Here is a 19239-nt window from a genome sequence, read left to right on the forward strand (position 1 = left end):
GCTGGACAGTGAATAGTAGCAATTTTAGCAGGGAGATGAATAACCTGAAATAGGACAGCAATTATATGTCTGTTGGCAATGAGTACCTGCAAAGGTTAAGAATCCATGAGATTTCCAGATTGTGCCAACAGCATAGCAGACTCCAAAAGCATATTCCAGATATGCTTTTTAACATTGACTCCAGGTCAATGTAAATAGTGGCAGTTTTTCCCTTTGCCAATGTGCAGGCTCTGATAAGAGCTATGAGTTCAGTGTTTGAAGCTGATTTTTTTTCTGGTATGGTAAGGTGTATTTCAGAGTACTAAAATTCTCTTTTTCTCAGTTTTATTGAGATATAATCGACATATAACGTTGTATTAGTCCAAAGTGCACAACACAATTTGATATACGTATATAGTATATATTGCAAGATGATTACCACAATAAATTTAGTTAAAATGTTGTGATTAGAACTTTTAGGATCTACTCTGTTAGCAACTTTCAAATGTGCAATACAGTATTGTTAACGATAGTCACCATGCTGTACATAACACCCCCAGAACGTATTGATCTTCTAACTGGATGTTTGTGCCTTTTCACCACCTTCACCCATTTTCCCAGCCCCCCATCTCCCATCCCTTGCCTCTGGCAACCACCAATCTGTTCTCTGTACCTATGAGTTCGGGTTGTTTTTTTGTTTAGATTCTGCATATAAGTGAGATCATACAGTATTTGTCTTTCTCTAACTTATTTTACTTAACATAATGCCCCTCAAGTTCCATTCATGTTGTCACAAATGGCAGAATTTCCTTCATTTTTATGGGTAAATAATATTCCATGTTATTTGTGTATGTGTATATATATATATACACACACACACCACATTATCTTTATTCATTTATTCATCGATGGACTCTTTGGTTATTTCCACGTCTTGGCTATTATGAATACTGCTGAATGAACATGGTAGTGCAGATATCTTTCTGCAACAGTGATTTCATTTCCTTCAAATAAATACCCAGAATTTGAATTGCCAAATAATATGGTAGTTCTATTTTTAATATTTTGTGGAAACTCTATACTGTTTTTCATAGTGGCTGCACCAATTTACTTTCCTACCAAAAGTGCACAAGGGTTCCCTTTTCTCTACAGCTTTGTCAACACTTGTTACTTGTCATTTTGATAATAGCCATTATGACAGCTGTGAAGTGGTATCTCACTGTGGTTTTGATTTGCATTTCCCTGACGATTAGTGATGTTGAGTACCTTTTCATGTGTCTATTGGCCATCTATATGTATTTTTTGAAAAAAATGTCTATTCTGTTCCTCTACCCATTTTTTAATCAGATTGTTTTTTTGCTATTGAGTTGTATGAGTTCCTTATATGTTTTGGATATTAACTCTTTATCAGATATATGATTTGCAAATATTTTCTCCCATTCTGAGGTTGCCTTTTCATTTTGTTGATGGTTTTTTTTGCTGTGCAGAAACTTTTTAGTTTGATGTGGTTTCAGTTGTTTATTTTTGCTTTTGTTGACTTTGCTTTTGGTATCAAATCCAATAATCATGGCCAAGATTGATGTCAGGGAGTTTACCACCTATTGAGCTGATTTTACATTTGGCAAAGTGTATGCTTCAAATGTCTCATGTGGGGAAACTATGGCATAATAGTTATTATGTTTCCCCAGAAATTTCATTTATAGTAGCCATCACAAAATAGAAGAATGTCTGGGTTGTTTAAGGGGTATCTAAAAGGTCCTCTTGTGGGTTTGAGACCATTTTTATAGTTGCAAGCCAATCATGTGGAATGGAGTAGGGCTCCCCATCATCAGGGAAGGGTAGCAGAGTAGCTGAATTTAGAGAATAACAGCAATGTAAGTTGATGGAGGAGTTTGTTCATTGGGCCTGTGCATAGATATTATGCTGCCACATAGAGAAGTGCTGTGTTTTATGGACTTGTAAAAGAGCAGAGACTACATGGAGAACATAGAGGTGAATGGAAGAGCCTAATATTAGGGTATTGGCCTTGTCAATTAAAGCAGCTGCTGCAGCTACTATACACAGGCACAGGAGCATGCCCAATGCCACAGGGTCTAATTAACATGAGAAACATATTATAGAACATATATGAGACATAAAAGTTTGTCTTAGAACACCTGCAGTAATCCCATTATTTTCATGGCAATATAGGTGAAAAGGTTTGCCAAAATTAGGTAAGTCAAGAGCTAGGCATGTGGACAGTGCTACTTTTAAGGCTTCAAAGGTGATTAATGCCTCTAAGGGCCGGGAAATGGGTTCTGAAGGACTGACTGGGAGGAGGGCACATAAAGTTTTAGCAAGGGCGGAAAATTAGAAATCCATTGACAACAATAGCCAGCTGCCCCTAAAAATATATTTAACTGTTAAAGAAACAGAAGGAAGAACAAGATTGACTCAAGGTACTTTGAGGTGAGTTTTTGAGTACGCTGAGATATCTCATGTTCTAAGTAGGTAACTGTTGTTTGTACCCATTGAAGTTTAGATTTTGAAGCGTGTGGTATCATTTGGCTAGTGCATTTAGAAGAATGAGGGAGTCTATAGGAGCACCATACTTAGTTCCGTTACAAAGTAAGAGGTCATCAACATATTGCACAAAGGAGGAGTCTTGAATAACGGCTATAGAGTCTACATCAGCTTTAAAGCGTTGGGGAAAATTTTGAGGTGAACGCACAGTAACGCAGAGGTGTGCAAGTCCTTGTTGTTTTTCTCTAAATATAAATGCATAAAAAATTCAGTCAGGGTGGAATCTTAAAGAAAGCTGAGGAATGGTCAGTTACTGTAAATGAGGCTGCGTCAGCAGGGACTGAGGTAACAACAGTAGCTGGGTTGGGGAGTATGGGATGGCAAGAAATTACAAGAGTTTATGGCCCTTAGCTCTTGTACGTATTGATTCCCTTCTGAATCGAATTCTCCTTTTTCACTGGCAAGATTGGGGTATTGCAGGGTGAGAAGGTAACAATGAGAATACCTTGCTGTGAAAGTGAGTCTATTATAAGTTTAATTTCTTGTTCTGCATCTTAAGAGAGAGGGTGTTGGGCTACTAATGAGAAAGGTATATTCCTTGTCTAGGCAATGTGCACAGGTTCTGCATTTAGTAGTAGTCAGTCTCATTTGCATGTGAGTTCCAAAGACTAATTGGGGCACCTGTTAAGTTTGGTTCCTCTTCAGATGATTTTGAATCGAAATGTGTCTACATTAGGGAAAGTAGGAAGTTTGAGATTTAGTGTGAGGGCAGGGAGATAAAAAAGCCCATCTCATTAAACTGTATAGTGGGATTCAATTTACATAACATATCTTTATCAAAAAGGCTAGCCAGTGAGGTGTCAGAAAATAGAAAGACATGGTGGGTGTTAAGAGGACCTACGGATATTGGGGTAGCCTGAGACATGGGCAGTAAAATAGGCTGCCTAGAGACTCCGATGGAATTGGAATTGGTGGGTAGAGAGAAATCCTCTGAGCAGATAGTAGAGAAAGTTGTGCCAGTATCAATAAAGAAATCTAGTTCCCAATCTTCTATTTTAATTTTAACAATGGATACTGAGGTACAACCAAGGATCAGCTGACTCCGTCAATCAGTGAGGTTTATCAGGAGTTGTCTCACAGAACAGGAAAAATGGACCTTGCAAGGGTGCTGGAGTCTAAGGGAGTTTCTCTGTAAGCTTTCCTTTCTTTTAAGTGCAGGACATTTCCACTTTCAATGTCCTGGCTTTTTATAGCATCTGCAAAAGTCTTGAGATGGATACGGGAAGCTTTGTGGTTGGCAAGGCTTTGAGTTATTTTCAGTCACCTTTTTGTTTTGTAAAGACTCAATAATGTACACCTGAAATGCACACAATGTTATAAGCCAATGTAACCTCAATAAAATATTTTTTAAAAAAATGACTCTATTTGCAAGTCAAAGACTAGTGTTTTTAGTTCTTTCTTTTTCTTGCTTTCTTGCATGCTATATTCAAAGAATTGGGTAGCAGCCTCAATAATAATGCTGAGAGGTTGTCCTACCAATCCAACCAAACTATTTTAGATTTTGTTAAAAATTAGGGAGATGATTTCTGACTACAGCAGACATTAAAAGATTTCTATGCTCTGGGACCTCTGGGATTAATGTAGTGTGCCTCGGGAAAGTCTGTATAAAGTGTTCTACAAAGGCCTTGGTTTGTTTACTTTCTTTCTGAGCGCACAATTCAACCTTAGATCAACTCACCTTAGGGGAAAAGCCCTCTGTGATTGTTCCTATCAGGCCCTGTATACTGACCTCCAGCTGAGCCATTTCCTAGTCATTTATAGGAGGTCCTGGGAGAGAATCTGGCCACTAGTTTCCCTTGTGGTGGGGGGCGGGGAGGGGGAGGACTTCCTCAGAAGGATATTTGGCTTGGCATATAATTACAGTATAACAATGAGTGGGAAGAACATCTGTTAGTAGCCAGTTGATGTCCCTATAGATGAAATTGTGAATGACCATTAATATTTCTAGCTCCTCTCTAAATTTGGTAAGATCTTCTAAAAGTGGGGGTAAAAGGGCTTTGCAACGTAAAAGATCTGCTTCTGTCTGGGGAACGTGAATTCTTTGCAGAGGAATTCAAGGATACTTTCAGAAAGATACATTCCTGGGAAGGCATGGAACATATGGGGTTTGAGTAGAGAGCCCTGGCAAGTAGGTGGAGTAATGAGGGATAGGAAAAATTAGCCTTGCCGCGGGTTCCCAGAGCCTCTGTCAAAGTGATTTCCTGGTTATCAGCATTTAGTGAGTAACTTTATGCCCATGCCTGGAGGTCAGACCAGAGTACTTTTTGCAATTCTTGTAAATAAAGGGAAGTTAAATGGGCAGCTGAATGTTTAAGGGATTTGAGGGGGTCAGTTTGGAGGAGTTTTGGGGATTAAAGAAATTTCTTGAGGAGGTAGGGCCAGAGTTTGGGGAAGTCGATTTGTGGCAGGGATCCAGAGAGCCAAAAGATCTTCTGAAGAGTCAGGGATAAGGAATTGGAGGTACAGGGAAGTATAGAGAGGAGAGGGGAAAGGAGACTTTATGGTGGGTGTGGATTTTAACTTTACTTTAAGCCTAATTTTTGTTCTTTAATTTTGTTAAGGGAGTTCCTCAGGCTAGCTGTAATGCTTGTTGTGTCTTTCTTTCGATCTGATCTTCCCATTTAAAGCAATAAGGCATTTGTTTAGGATGAGAGCTCTCTAAAAATCCTTTTTGATATAAAAGATTTTCCAAATCAAAAGATCCATCCATCACTTGGCTATCAACAAGTAAAATCTCTAAGGACGTACCCATCTCAAATGCTGTTCAAACCAGGAAGCCTTTTTATGGAAAGGTCCAGTGGCGATGTTCCAGGATTAGAGTAAATTGTTATTATGGACACAACAGGCATCTCTGGAGCAGATGCAGAAGATGCAGCCGCCATGGAAAGCACTCTCATTGTCACAGGTGGTCAGGATGATGTTGATGAAAATTCCTGTCTCTAGTCTCCTACAAAAGTGAGATGCCTTTAATCACAGACCCTCTAATTTAGGCAGGCAATACTTGGTTGGGAATTTTCTCAGTACTAACAAGACCATGAAGGAGAGAGACAACAAGGACCCCTTATGGGTATAGCCCCTCTATTTAGACAAATTTCCCTGAGAGTTGGCGCCATTGGACAGACAATGCTGCTTGTGTACCTCATGTCTTGGGTTTTTAGCCTGACAGCTAGCTACCAGATGCAGGTTTGATAATGTGCACCTGCCAGAAGGCAGACAAAATGGAAAGAACACTTTCACAGGATCCAATCCAAGCTCTCAGAATGTAACAGGGGATGGAAGGAGAATCTCAATCCAGTTTTATTGTTGTCGCACAGCGAAGTTTGTCCAAATGAACACCAGTCTGATGAGAACCATAAACTAAGCAGTCTGTGAGGCTGGCTCTAACAACAGGCTTAGAGGATCTATGCCTATGTTCTGCCCTATGATTCTTCCCCTTATAACAAATGGCATGGAAGACAAAGACAAAGGAAAATTATGGCTGCTCTTGAGAGGGAATAGATCAATAACAACGGCCAAAACAAAAGTTACAAGACCCAATGAAGTAGTTCACACAAATGTTTTCTCTCACTGATCTAAATTTGAAAGGGAAAAGACAGGGAGAGACAACTCTTACTGCCCTCTCTCAATTGAACCCTACAGACAGAAATCCAGTAGACTGACTTCCTAAGCATTTTTATCTTTTGCCAGCTTTATCAGGCATCCCGAGATCTTAGCTGCAGTCTCCAAAGTGAGCAGGTTGTTCCAGCTGATATTGTCCCTTCATGGTCTCTATAGCTGTGAAGGAGGAAAAAAATCTTTCTTCTACCTTCTTTGCTCCTGTGACTGGGCCTGTGAATTAGACCAACAAAAGACAAATTAATGAGATAAAGGGCATACAAATTTTATTTGCTCTTAATATTTTTATTTGTTTTTACATGCATTTTCCACTGACTAATAGAAAAGAAATGAAGACTCAAGGAAGTGGTTAAACTTGGGGAATTTATATACCATCTTAACAAAGGACAATAAATTATGGAGAAGACAAGACAAAGAAAAAAGGGTCTGGGTTTCTAGGGGCAGTAACTTGTGGGAAGGTAAATATACAGGGGAAACTAATGGGAGATAAAGGTCATTTAGTGAGGTTTTGTTCGTGTAGACTCATCTCATCACCTTCTCCATCTCTGGTGATAATGAGATTCCTCCTCTCCCGATGAGAGCGGGGGACCACTTCACGAGGAAAATTTAGACCCTGTTCTAGGCAGACAAGGGGAGGGCAGAGAGCTTTTCCTGTGTCTGATTTTTCTCAGTTGCCTTCAGTTCAATATAATCTTTATGCCAATATGGTATATTTTGGGGTAGAATATTCTGATGTCTTTCACTGACATGGTACTAAATTTATTAGCATTCTCTAAAAGTTATCCTGCTTCCACAAACATTATCACTTTTTTATATCTTTCCAGAGATAGTCTGGGTATATACATGCAAATATTTTCCGCCATACATGGTCTCATACTATCCAAGATTTTCAACACATTACTTTTCTACTTAATAATTTATCTTGGTTTTCTTTCTGTCTCAATAAATTAATAACTTCCTCATTCTGTTTTTTTGGGGGGATCTTGTTGTTAAGGGTGTACATCTTTCCACTGACTAAATATATCATAATTTACTTGACCAAAAATGCTGTTAGTGGACTTTTAAATTATTTCCAATATTATGACATTACCACAATACTGCAAAGCATATTTTGTATGTTTTGCTTTGCACATATGTGAGGCATATTTATAGAATGTATTCTTAGAAGAATTACTGTCAGAAAACGTGGATATTCTGCCTAGGAATTGTAAAAGTTTATACTCCCACCAACAGAATATTACAGTGCAATTATCAGTTCATACTACCCAACACAGTGGTTATCAAAAGTTCTAAAAACACCTCATCATAATTTATTTCTCATTTCTCTTATTATGAGAGAATTTTTATCATCATTTCATATTTAAAAGCAAAGGACCTCATTAAATAGGGTCATTTTAAATTCCATACCAGTAGAATAAGATACTTTGTAGTTGGGAAGATAGTTAAATGGAAGGCTGGTAGTTATAGTAGAGAATTCTAGTGAATACTATGGTGCTATGCCTAGGTGCTCTTCAGTGCTGTTGCATCCATCCCGCAGCTGCTGGCTCTGAACTGGCTACTGTGGAAGCTGCATTCCTCATGGGTAATTACAGTTGCTCATAGGGAACTGCCCTACTCAAGGTTATGTTCTCTAAAAGGAAGCAACCTGTAGCCAATGACAAGTCAATAAAGGGATATAAATGACCAGACCCTTGATTCAATTGGAGCAACCCTGAATGGTCATGCCAGCTCCAGAGCTACTATACTATCAGTTGAGGACTCAGTTATAAGGACATTGTGCTTGGTTTCTCCCTCTCCCTAATCCTGGATTTCTCACTTTACTACAAGTGATGCATTTCTCAGTAAACTTTCTACATGCTAATTCCCATCTCAGAATCTATCTATCTAGGGAATTGGATCAACATAGTTGGTGGCAGGTGTGAGCCTAGGAAGCAAACTCTAAAAGGGGATTTTGGTGCTACATTACTTTTCAACCCACTGGTAATTAGGAAATATTAAAAAGGATTTGGGAGACAGTGGGGCTGTTTGTTAGGATACAGGTCTGGTTTCTGTAACAAACAACAAAAATGTAGTTGATTAACAAGATAGAGGCTTTAGTGTCTCTCCCAAAACAATCTAAGTGTAAGTAGTCTAGAATGGTGCCTACATTCTGTTGGAAAACCAGGCTTGGTCGATTTGGTTGTTCTGCCATCCTCAGCTTTATCAATGTTCTGCTGTACAGACATCCTTGCATCTTTGAGAATTAAACATAATGTATTTTTTAATATATTGTTTGATTCAGTAATATATGTTTTGAGAATTTTTGCATTTACATTCATAAGTTAAATGGTCAATATATATTCATTCTTGAACAGTTCACATCTGTTTTGGGAATAAATGCTACACTTGCATCATGAAAAGAGCTAGAGAACTATGGTTTTCTTATATTTTCAGGAAAACTTTAAAAAATATAGATTAACTATTAGTTGAAAGTTGGATAGAACTCACTTGTAAAACCATTTGGGCCTGAGATTTAGGGGAACAAAAGTATACTATTTCTATTTTTTGATACTTCTAGAATGACTCAAATTTTTTATTTCTTCTTTTACCACTTTTGGCATTTATAATTCTATGAATTTATTCATTTTGATGAGGTAGAGTCATTAATTGTGTCCTTTATTATTTATTAGAATTCTTTTGGGTCTGTAGTTATTCTTTATTTCATTATGGTTTATTTTCTTTTTCTCTTTATTTCTGGTTTGTTAGTCAGTTTTGAAAGAAATATGTCAATTTCATTAATCTTTTTAAAGAACAAGTTTTATCTGTGTTATTATTATTTTTATTCCTACTATTTCTGCCCATTATCATTTCTATTCTATTAGTCTTTTAGTTTTAATTAGTTGCAATCTTTCCAAAATAATGAGCTGAATGCTTAGCAATTTAAAAATCATCCTTGAGCTAGCAATTAAAGTTTGGCAGCCTGGGTTCAGTTCCCAGGTGTGGAACAGCAACACTTGCCTGTCAGTAACCATGTTGTGGTGGCGGCTCACAGAGAAGAACCAGAAGGACTCACAACTAAAATATACAACTATTTACTGGGGCTTTGGGAAGAAAAAAAAAGAAAGGAAGATTGGCAACAGTTGTTAGCTCAGAGCAAATCTTTCCCAGCAAAAAAAAAAAAAAAAACTACAAAAAAATTATCCTTATTTCTTTATAAAATACAAACAGTACACATTTTCCTCTAATAATTGCTTATCTGTGACCCACAAATTCTGACAATTAGTGTTTTCATTATGACTTAGGGGTTTTATTCCCCCATGGGGAAGATTTGCCCTATGCTAACATCTATTGCCAATCTTCCTCTTTTTACTCCCCAAAGCCCCAGTACATAATTGTGTACAGTTGTAAGTTCTTCTGGTTCTTCTGTGTGAGCCATTACCACAGCATGGCTACCGACAGATGAGTGGTTCCATGCCCAGGAACTGAAACCAGGCCATTGAAGCAGAGCACACTGAATTTCAACTGCTAGGCCATCAGGGCTGGCTCATTATCACTTAGTTTTAAATATTTCTTTATTTCTTATGATTCCCTTTGCATGCCATGGGTTATTTATGAATATGTCATTTCAATTTCTAGCTTGTGATTTTAAGCTATTCTTCCAATATTATTGATGCTAATGTTATCACACTTTACTGATCTTTTGGGATTCATGGAGGCTTTCTATGTGACAAAATAAATGTTCTATTATTTTAAATATTCTGTGTGTGCTTGAAAATAATTTTCTTTTTCTTTTATGGGGTTATATTTATATACACATACACACACACGTAGAGTATATATAAAACAGATTTATTTCTAAGTTTTGTAGAAGGATGTACTAAAGTCTCTAATTAAATTGTTGATTTATCTGTTTCTCTGAAGTTATGACACTTTTTGGTGAACATATTTAGGTTGCACTATTAGGGGTATACCCCTAATAGTATATATATATATATGCACACACACACATACATATACATACATAATAGATATATCTTCTTGTTCAATTGTTCCTTTTACCATAATATAACATCCTTATTGTTCCCTTATTTTTTTTGGTGAAATTCTAATTTTTCAGATATTTAATATCACCTATTGAGCTTTCCTTATCATAGTGCTTGATATTTCCTTTTTCTTTCCTCTATTTCCAAGTATTCCATGTACTTTTTTTTTTTTAAGATTTTATTTTTCCTTTTTCTCTCCAAAGCCCCCGGTACATAGTTGTGTATTTTTTCTTTTTAGTTGTGGGTCCTTCTAGTTGTGGCATGTGGGATGCCACCTCAGCATGGCTTGATGAGCAGTACCATGTCTGTGCCCAGGATTCAAACTGGCAAAATCCTGGGCCACCAAAGCAGAGCGCAGACACTTAACCACTCAGCCACGGGGCCGGCCCTTCTACGTACTTTTAAACAACATCTGGTTGGATCCTATTTTTCCATTTTCTAAACTATCTGTCTTTTTTTAGAATTAATGAGTATCCCATTTATATTGATTGAAACTGCTGTCATATTACTATATATTTGTCACAATTTTACATTTTCTATTTAATAATTTCCTTTTTTATTTCTTATGGGTATCAGGTTTTCAGTATTAGATTAGTCATAGTCTTTGCTTCATGAAAACCTGTCCCCATTGGTCTATGCATCACCCTCTTTTAATTTGTTTATTTGCTTTATAATGAATACACATGAACCAACCATCCTCTGTAATCTAAGAACATTGACAATTCATATCTATCTCTGTGTTCCTCTTATTTCTGATCACTCTGACTCCCTTGACTCAAGAAAACTAGTATGTGGCCCACTTCTCCTCATTTACATTAATAAAACCCAAGGCAGATTCCCCATCATCTCTAACCTAAGTTACTGCAGTAGTTTCCTAAGTAATTTCACCGTGTCTACTTCTGTCCACCACGTATCAACTTTCTGCACTGCAGATAGAGTAAGCTTTATAAAATGCAAATCTGATCATTTCATTTTTCTGCTTAAAATCTTTCAGTGACTTTCAGTTACTTCTTAGGATAAAGAACAACATCCTTAGCATGGCTTCCAAGACCTTGTGTGATTGGTCTCTCCCTATTTCTCCAGCCTTGTCTTTTACCAAACACCTCCTTTCTTTCTGAGCACTAGTCACACAGGTGATTTTTTTTGTCTCTCAATCAATACTCCTTCCCCTACCACAAATTAAGATGAGGAACTTTATAACAATTCAGGACAATAGAATAAGAGAATTTACGAAACTTTGATTTTCAACTGAAGCTTGTGATGCTGTTTTATTATTTCTGCCGTATAACTTTTAAAAGTAGTCCTTGTACTTATATACCGCCTCCTTTCCCTTCTAAGAACTTCAAAATCTTTACCTAATGGAAAGTAACTAATTTTCATAACATTGTACAGTGTTTGGGAAGGTTAGATCTGTAATTCTATTTAATAGATGAGGCCAGGAAATGTAAAGTGACGTCCTTGCGGTTATATAGTTATGGGTCCCGCATTGGGAACCAAGGTTTCTGACTCTTACTTGAATGTCCTTCCCAGCTGACCCATCATTATGCTTAAGTATTCTGTGTAGGATTTTATTTTCTTGGAATTCAAGGACATTTCAAACACTAAGTTGATATACAATTTCAATGTTACCCTTGAGTGTTAAAGAATGGGATTAGAAAGCGAATTCATTAAATCAAAACTGATGATTTTCTTCCAAGAGGAAGGTTAACAGGGAGAAAGGATTGCCAGTATGAGTCTCACTTTGCTTTTGTCTTAAGTCTGACTGATTCACTTCTTCCTATATCAGCCTTCTTCTGTACTTTATTTCAAATTTAAGTAGATTATATACTACCTACTCTCTTGCCATTTCTGGGGGAAAAAACCATAAAAGTGGATGAGTATTTCCACCAGTGTTTTGGATGCTAATCTCTCATGCCCCCTGGCTTCCCTAATCATGATATAGATCCAGTACTACATTTCTCAAGAAATGTAAAAGGAGTTCAGAGAACTCATAGACTTGAAGGGAGTTTCTAGAAGGTGAGATAAAGTTATAGTAAAATTAATGATTTATGGAATTAATTCAGGAAAGATGAGGAAAAACTCATTATTCTCACAATTATAGAGCACTAAAGTAAATAGAATATTTTTAAAAGGCACAAAGCCTGATGAAGAAAGAAGAGTATTTGCCTCGACAAAAGAAAAATAAGAATGATTCATTTTTGACTTTTTATACCTTATTCATATATGAATTTTTTAACAGATGAAACAACCTACTTAAAATATTTTCAACATGCCAACATGAAAATGTCTATATCTTTTCTTCATCTATAAAATGGAAGAGAGAATAACAGACTTCTTATCTTAACTCACATGATTGCTATAAGAAGTAATTAAGCTACTAAGCATAAACATGAAAAGTTTTAATGCCTCAAATCAGCCTCATATTGCAATGTCTGTTAAAATGACTTCAAGAATATTCAGTTCAATATATATATTTTCAGAGGAGATATCTGAGTAATGACAATGGTAATCTCTGATTCATAATATTTTTGGTGATTTAAAGTGTCCTATTTGTGAACGGACGCCCCCAGAGGATCCACACACATCTAGGGCAGGAGTGAGAACACAACAGAGGAGCGACGGTGGAAACAGGTGACCAGAACCCTACCTAAACCCCCCGCAATTACTCCTAAACGCAGAGGGAAACTTTGGAGTTGCACACCTGAGCCCGCGGGGAGAGTCTCTCCCCGCCATTGGCGGGGAGACCCAGCCTGGTGCTCAGGGCGCCCGGAGGGTCCCAGAGAGAGACACGGAGGGCACGGAGGTCTCCCAGCTGCCGTTGCCCGCCCCGTGGGACTAGGGATTGCCAGAGATCTCAGAGAGGACCGGGGCTGGGGGAACTTTCAAAGGCCGGTTCTGCGACCCGGAGGGGAAGCGCTGGAGCTCCGCCAGGCAGCAGACAAAACTCTCTGCCTGCCATTAGCAGAGGGGCCACACCCAGCATTCAGGGCTCCCGGGAGAGGCCCGGAGAGAAGCCCAGAGGGCGGGGCGACCCCCAGCTGCCGTTGCCCGCCCCGTGGGACTAGGGATTGCTGGAGATCTCGGAGAGGAGAGGACCGGGGCTGGGGGAACTTTCAAAGGCCGGTTCTGCGACCCGGAGGGGAAGCGCCAGAGCTCCGCCTGGGCAGCAGACAAAACTCTCTGTGTGCCGTTAGCAGAGGGGCCACGCTGAGCATTCACGGCTCCGGGAGAGGCCCGGAGAGAATCCCAGAGGGCGGGGCGACCCCCAGCTGCCGTTGCCCACCCCGTGAGGCTAGGGATTGTTGGAGATCTCAGAGAGGACTGGGGCTGGAGAGAGTTCCAGAGACCCAGCTTAGTAGCCTAGGGGGAAACCCTACAGGCTCACAGCAGCCTTAGGGAAAGCCTCTGCACAGCACCAGTAGAAGGCACCCAGCCGCCAGCCACAAGGCTGGAAGACCCCAGGGCAAAAGCAGCATAGCTAGGTGTACTAACCACAGACTGTAGAAGATGCCAATAGCTCTCCTGCGACCCATAGAGGACAAGTGAGATTTGGTGGGTGCCGACAGCAACGGAGCGACAAATATAAGTGATCCCACCCCTGGCCGCTGGAAAAGCCCATAACACCGTTGCAGACCCCAAGGAGAGAGCGCATCTAGGTGGGCAACAACAGTAGGCACCTGCAGCCTGAAGCCCCCCTGTGACGGCCCCCACGGCAGAGGAGGGAATCCAAAGGGCCACTGTGGCTACGAAGAGGGGCCCAGGCCCAGTTAGCAACTACGGACAGGGTTCCTGGTTGGTGAAGTATAAACAGCTGCTCCCCCCACCACAGCAGCTGAAACAAGTGAAAGGAGCAACTAAACTCTATCTCCATGCGGAGGCACAAATCAACAACATCAAGCAATATGAAAAAATACATTAAATCTCCAGAACAGAAAGAAAGTAACAAATACACAGAAAACAATCCCAAAGAAAATGAGATATATAACCTAAATGATGATGACTTCAAAACAGCCATCATTAAGATTCTCAATGAGTTAAGAGGGAATTCTGACCGACAACTCAACGAGTTCAGGAGCTATGTCACAAAAGAGTTTGATACGATAAAGAAGAACCAAACAGAAATATTGGAAATGAAGAACACAATAGGGGAGATTAAGAAAAATCTAGATGCTCTGAACAGTAGGGCCGATAATATGGAGGAAAGAATTAGCAATTTGGAAGATGGCAATATAGAATTGTTGCAGGCAGAGGAGGAGAGAGAAGCAAGACTTAAAAGAAATGAAGAAACTCTCCGAGAATTATCAGACACAATTAGGAGATGCAACGTAAGGATTATAGGTATACCAGAGGGAGAAGAGAAGGAGAAAGGGGCAGAAAACCTATTCAAAGAAATAATGGCTGAGAACTTCCCAAATCTGGTGAGGGAGATGGATCTTCAGGTGACAGAAGCCAATAGATCTCCAAACTTTATCAATGCAAGAAGACCAACTCCACGGCATATAGTAGTGAAGCTAGCAAAAGTCAACGACAAGGAGAAAATATTAAGGACAGCCAGGCAAAAGAAACTAACCTACAAAGGAACCCCCATCAGGCTATCAGCATATTTCTCAGCAGAAACTTTACAGGCTAGAAGAGAGTGGAATGATATATTCAAAAATCTGAAGGACAAAAATCTACAGCCGAGAATTCTCTACCCAGCGAAAATATCCTTCAAATACGATGGAGAAATAAAAACTTTCCCAGATAAACAAAAATTAAGGGAGTTCATTGCCACAAAACCTCCTCTTCAGGAAATCCTCAGGAAAACCCTCATTCCTGAAAAATCCAAAAAAGGAAAGGGGCTACAAAACCAAGAGCAGAGGAGATAAGTAGAAGGACAACAACAGAGAGTAGCAGCTCTACATCAGAACAGATTAAACCATGGGACGAGAAACAAAGGAAACTGAAGAAAACCGGAAAACAAGACACAAAATGGTAGTGGTAGGCCCCCACGTCTCAATAATCACTCTAAATGTAAATGGATTGAACTCCCCAATCAAAAGACACAGAGTGGCAGGATGGATCAAAGAACAAGATCCAACAATATGCTGCCTCCAGGAAACACACCTCAGCCCCAAAGACAAACACAGACTCAGAGTGAAGGGATGGAGAACAATACTCCAAGCTAATAATGAACAAAAGAAAGCAGGTGTCGCTATACTAATATCAGACAAGGTAGATTTCAAAGCAAAACAGATAAAGAAAGATAAAGAGGGACAGTATATAATGATAAAAGGGACTCTCCACCAAGAAGACATAACACATAAATATATACGCACCCAACACAGGAGCACCAAAATTTGTAAAGCAACTCTTAATAGAACTAAAAGAAGACATCAACAACAATACAATAATAGTAGGGGACCTCAACACACCATTAACACCAATGGACAGAACATCCAGACACAAAATCAACAAGGAAATAATAGAATTAAATGAAAAATTAGACCAGATGGACTTAATAGATATATATAGAACACTTCATCCAAAAACAGCAGGTTACACATTCTTCTCAAGTGCACATGGAACATTCTCAAGGATTGACCATATTTTGGGAACCAAAGCAAACATCAATAAATACAAGAGAGTTGAAATAATATCAAGCATCTTTTCTGATCATAACGCTATTAAACTAGAAATCAACTACAAGAAAAAAGCAGAGAAAGGTGCAAAAATGTGGAGACTAAACAACACGCTTCTCAACAAACAATGGATCATTGAAGAAATTAAAGAAGAAATCAAATATTATCTGGAGACAAATGAAAATGAGAACACGACATACCAAATCATTTGGGATGCAGCAAAAGCAGTCCTAAGAGGGAAATTCATCGCAATACAGGCTCACCTCACTAAACAAGAAAAAGCTCACGTAAGCAACCTCAAACGACACCTAACAGAACTAGAAAAAGAAGAACAAACAAAGCCCAGAGTCAGTAGAAGGAGGGAAATAATAAAAATAAGAGCAGAAATAAACGATATTGAAACAAAAAAGACAATAGAAAGGATCAATGAAACAAAGAGTTGGTTCTTCGAAAGAATTAACAAAATTGACAAACCCCTAGCCAGACTCACCAAGAAAAGAAGAGAGAAATCGCAAATTAATAAAATCAGGAATGACAGAGGAGAAATCACAACAGATACCAATGAAATACAAGAGATCATAAGAGAATACTATGAAAAACTATATGCCAACAAATTGAACAACCTGGAAGAAATGGACAAATTCCTAGACTCCTACAATCTCCCCAAACTGAATCAGGAAGAAATGGAGAATCTGAATAGACCAATCACAAGTAAGGAAATAGAAACGGTAATCAAAAACCTCCCCAAAAACAAGAGTCCAGGACCAGATGGCTTCTCTGGAGAATTCTACCAAACATTCAAAGAAGACTTAATACCTATTCTCCTCAAACTGTTCCAGAAAACTGAGAAAGATGGAGAACTCCCTAACACATTCTATGAAGCCAACATCACTCTGATCCCCAAACCTGACAAGGACAACACAAAGAAGGAGAACTACAGGCCGATATCACTGATGAACATAGATGCAAAAATCCTCAACAAAATTTTGGCAAACCGATTACAGCAATACATCAAAAAGATTATACACCATGATCAAGTGAGATTTATACCAGGGACACAGGGATGGTTCAACATCCGCAAGTCAATCAACGTGATACACTACATCAACAAAATGAAAAACAAAAACCACATGATCATCTCAATAGATGCAGAGAAAGCATTCGACAAGATCCAACACCCATTTATGATAAAAACCCTCAGTAAAATGGGTATAGAAGGAAAGTACCTCAACATAATAAAGGCCATATATGATAGACCCACAGCCAACATCATACTCAATGGACAAAAGCTGAAAGCCATCCCTCTGAGGACAGGAACAAGACAAGGGTGCCCACTTTCACCACTCCTATTCAACATAGTACTGGAGGTGCTGGCCAGAGCAATTCGGCAGGAAAAAGAAATAAAAGGAATCCAAATAGGTAACGAAGAAGTAAAACTCTCGTTGTTTGCAGACGACATGATCTTATACATAGAAAACCCCAAAGAATCCACAGAGAAACTATTAGAAATAATCAACAACTACAGCAAAGTAGCAGGGTATAAAATTAACGTGCATAAATCAGTAGCATTTCTATACACTAACAATAAACTAACAGAAAAAGAACTCAAGAACTCTATCCCATTCACAATTGCAACGAAAAGAATAAAATACCTTGGGATAAACTTAACCAAGGAAGTGAAGGATCTATACAATGAAAACTACAAGACTTTCTTGAAAGAAATAGGCGATGACATAAAGAGATGGAAAAACATTCCTTGTACATGGATTGGAAGAATAAACATAGTTAAAATGTCCATACTACCTAAAGCAATATACAGATTCAATGCTATCCCAATCAGAATCCCAAGAACATTCTTCACAGAAATTGAACAAACAATCCTAAAATTCATATGGGGGAACAAAAGACCGCGAATTGCTAAAGCAATCCTGAGCAAGAAAAACAAAGCCGGCGGAATCACAATCCCCGATTTCAAAACATACTACAAAGCTACAGTGATCAAAACAGCATGGTACTGGTACAAAAACAGGTCCACAGATCAATGGAACAGAATTGAAAGCCCAGAGATAAAACCACACATCTATGGACAGCTAATCTTCAACAAAGGAGCAGAGGGCCTACCATGGAGAAAAGAAAGTCTCTTCAACAAATGGTGCTGGGAAAACTGGACAGCCACATGCAAAAGATTGAAAATTGACCATTCTTTTTCACCACACACCAAAATAAACTCAAAATGGATCAAAGACCTAAAGATTAGGCCTGAGACAATAAGTCTTTTGGAAGAGAATATAGGCAGTACACTCTTTGACATCAGTTTCAAAAGAATCTTTTCGGACACTGTAACTCCTCAGTTGAGGGAAACAATAGAAAGAATAAACAAATGGGACTTCATCAGACTAAAGAGCTTCTTCAAGGCAAGGGAAAACAGAATTGAAACAAAAAAACAGCTCACTAATTGGGAAAAAATATTTACAAGCCACTTATCCTACAAAGGGTTAATCTCCATAATATACAAAGAACTCACACTGCTTAACAACAAAAAAACAAACAACCCGATCAAAAAATGGGCAGAGGACATGAACAGACATTTCTCAAAAGAAGATATGAATATGGCCAATAGACGCATGAAAAGATGTTCATCATCGCTAATCATCAGGGAAATGTAAATCAAAACTACACTAAGATATCACCTTACCCCCGTTAGATTGGCAAAAACATCCAAAACCAAGAACGACAAATGTTGGAGAGGTTGTGGAGAAAGAGGAACGCTCATACACTGTTGGTGGGAATGCAAACTGGTACAGCCACTATGGAAAACAGTATGGAGATTTCTCAAAAAGTTAAAAATAGAAATACCCTATGACCCAGCCATCCCATTACTGGGTATCTATCCTAAGAACCTGATAACAGATATCTCAAGAGTCCGTTGCACCCCTATGTTCATCGCAGCATTATTTACAATAGCCAAGACGTGGAACCAGCCTACATGCCCAGAAACTGATGATTGGATAAAGAAGATGTGGTATATATACACAATGGAATACTACTCAGCCATAAAAAAAGACGAAATTGGCCCATTCACAACAACGTGGATGGACCTCGAGGGTATTATGTTAAGAGAAATAAGTCAGTCAGAGAAAGACGATCTCTATATGACTCCACTCATAGGTGGAAATTAGTATATTGAGAAGGAGATCTGATCGGTGGTTACCAGGGAAAAGGGGGGGTGGGGGGAGGGTACGGAGGGGGAAGTGGTGTACCCACAACATGACTAACAAAAATGTACAACTGAAATCTCACAAGCTTGTAATCTATCATAACATTAATAAAAAAATAAATAAAGTGTCTTATTTGTGTTTTTTATTTTTTCTAGAAAAATAATTTATAGCAAAAATTGAAAGAGAGTACACTAAAGTGAAATTATTTCATTGCTTTAAAAT

The 19239-nt window shown here is 38.7% G+C and overlaps 1 long non-coding RNA gene across 2 annotated transcripts in view; it reads right to left on the reverse strand.

Annotated features, from left to right (window-relative positions):
- Positions 1-307: 307 nt before the first annotated feature.
- LOC111771643 (uncharacterized) overlaps positions 308-19239 on the reverse strand; it is a 642377-nt gene continuing 623445 nt past the window's right edge. For both annotated transcript variants that reach the window (XR_011435060.1, XR_011435061.1), the window contains one exon: positions 308-6369. This is a non-coding gene — a long non-coding RNA (uncharacterized lncRNA). The remainder of the gene's footprint in view (positions 6370-19239) is intronic.

Source organism: Equus caballus, chromosome X, assembly GCF_041296265.1.
Source record: "Equus caballus isolate H_3958 breed thoroughbred chromosome X, TB-T2T, whole genome shotgun sequence".
Lineage (NCBI taxonomy): Eukaryota > Metazoa > Chordata > Mammalia > Perissodactyla > Equidae > Equus > Equus caballus.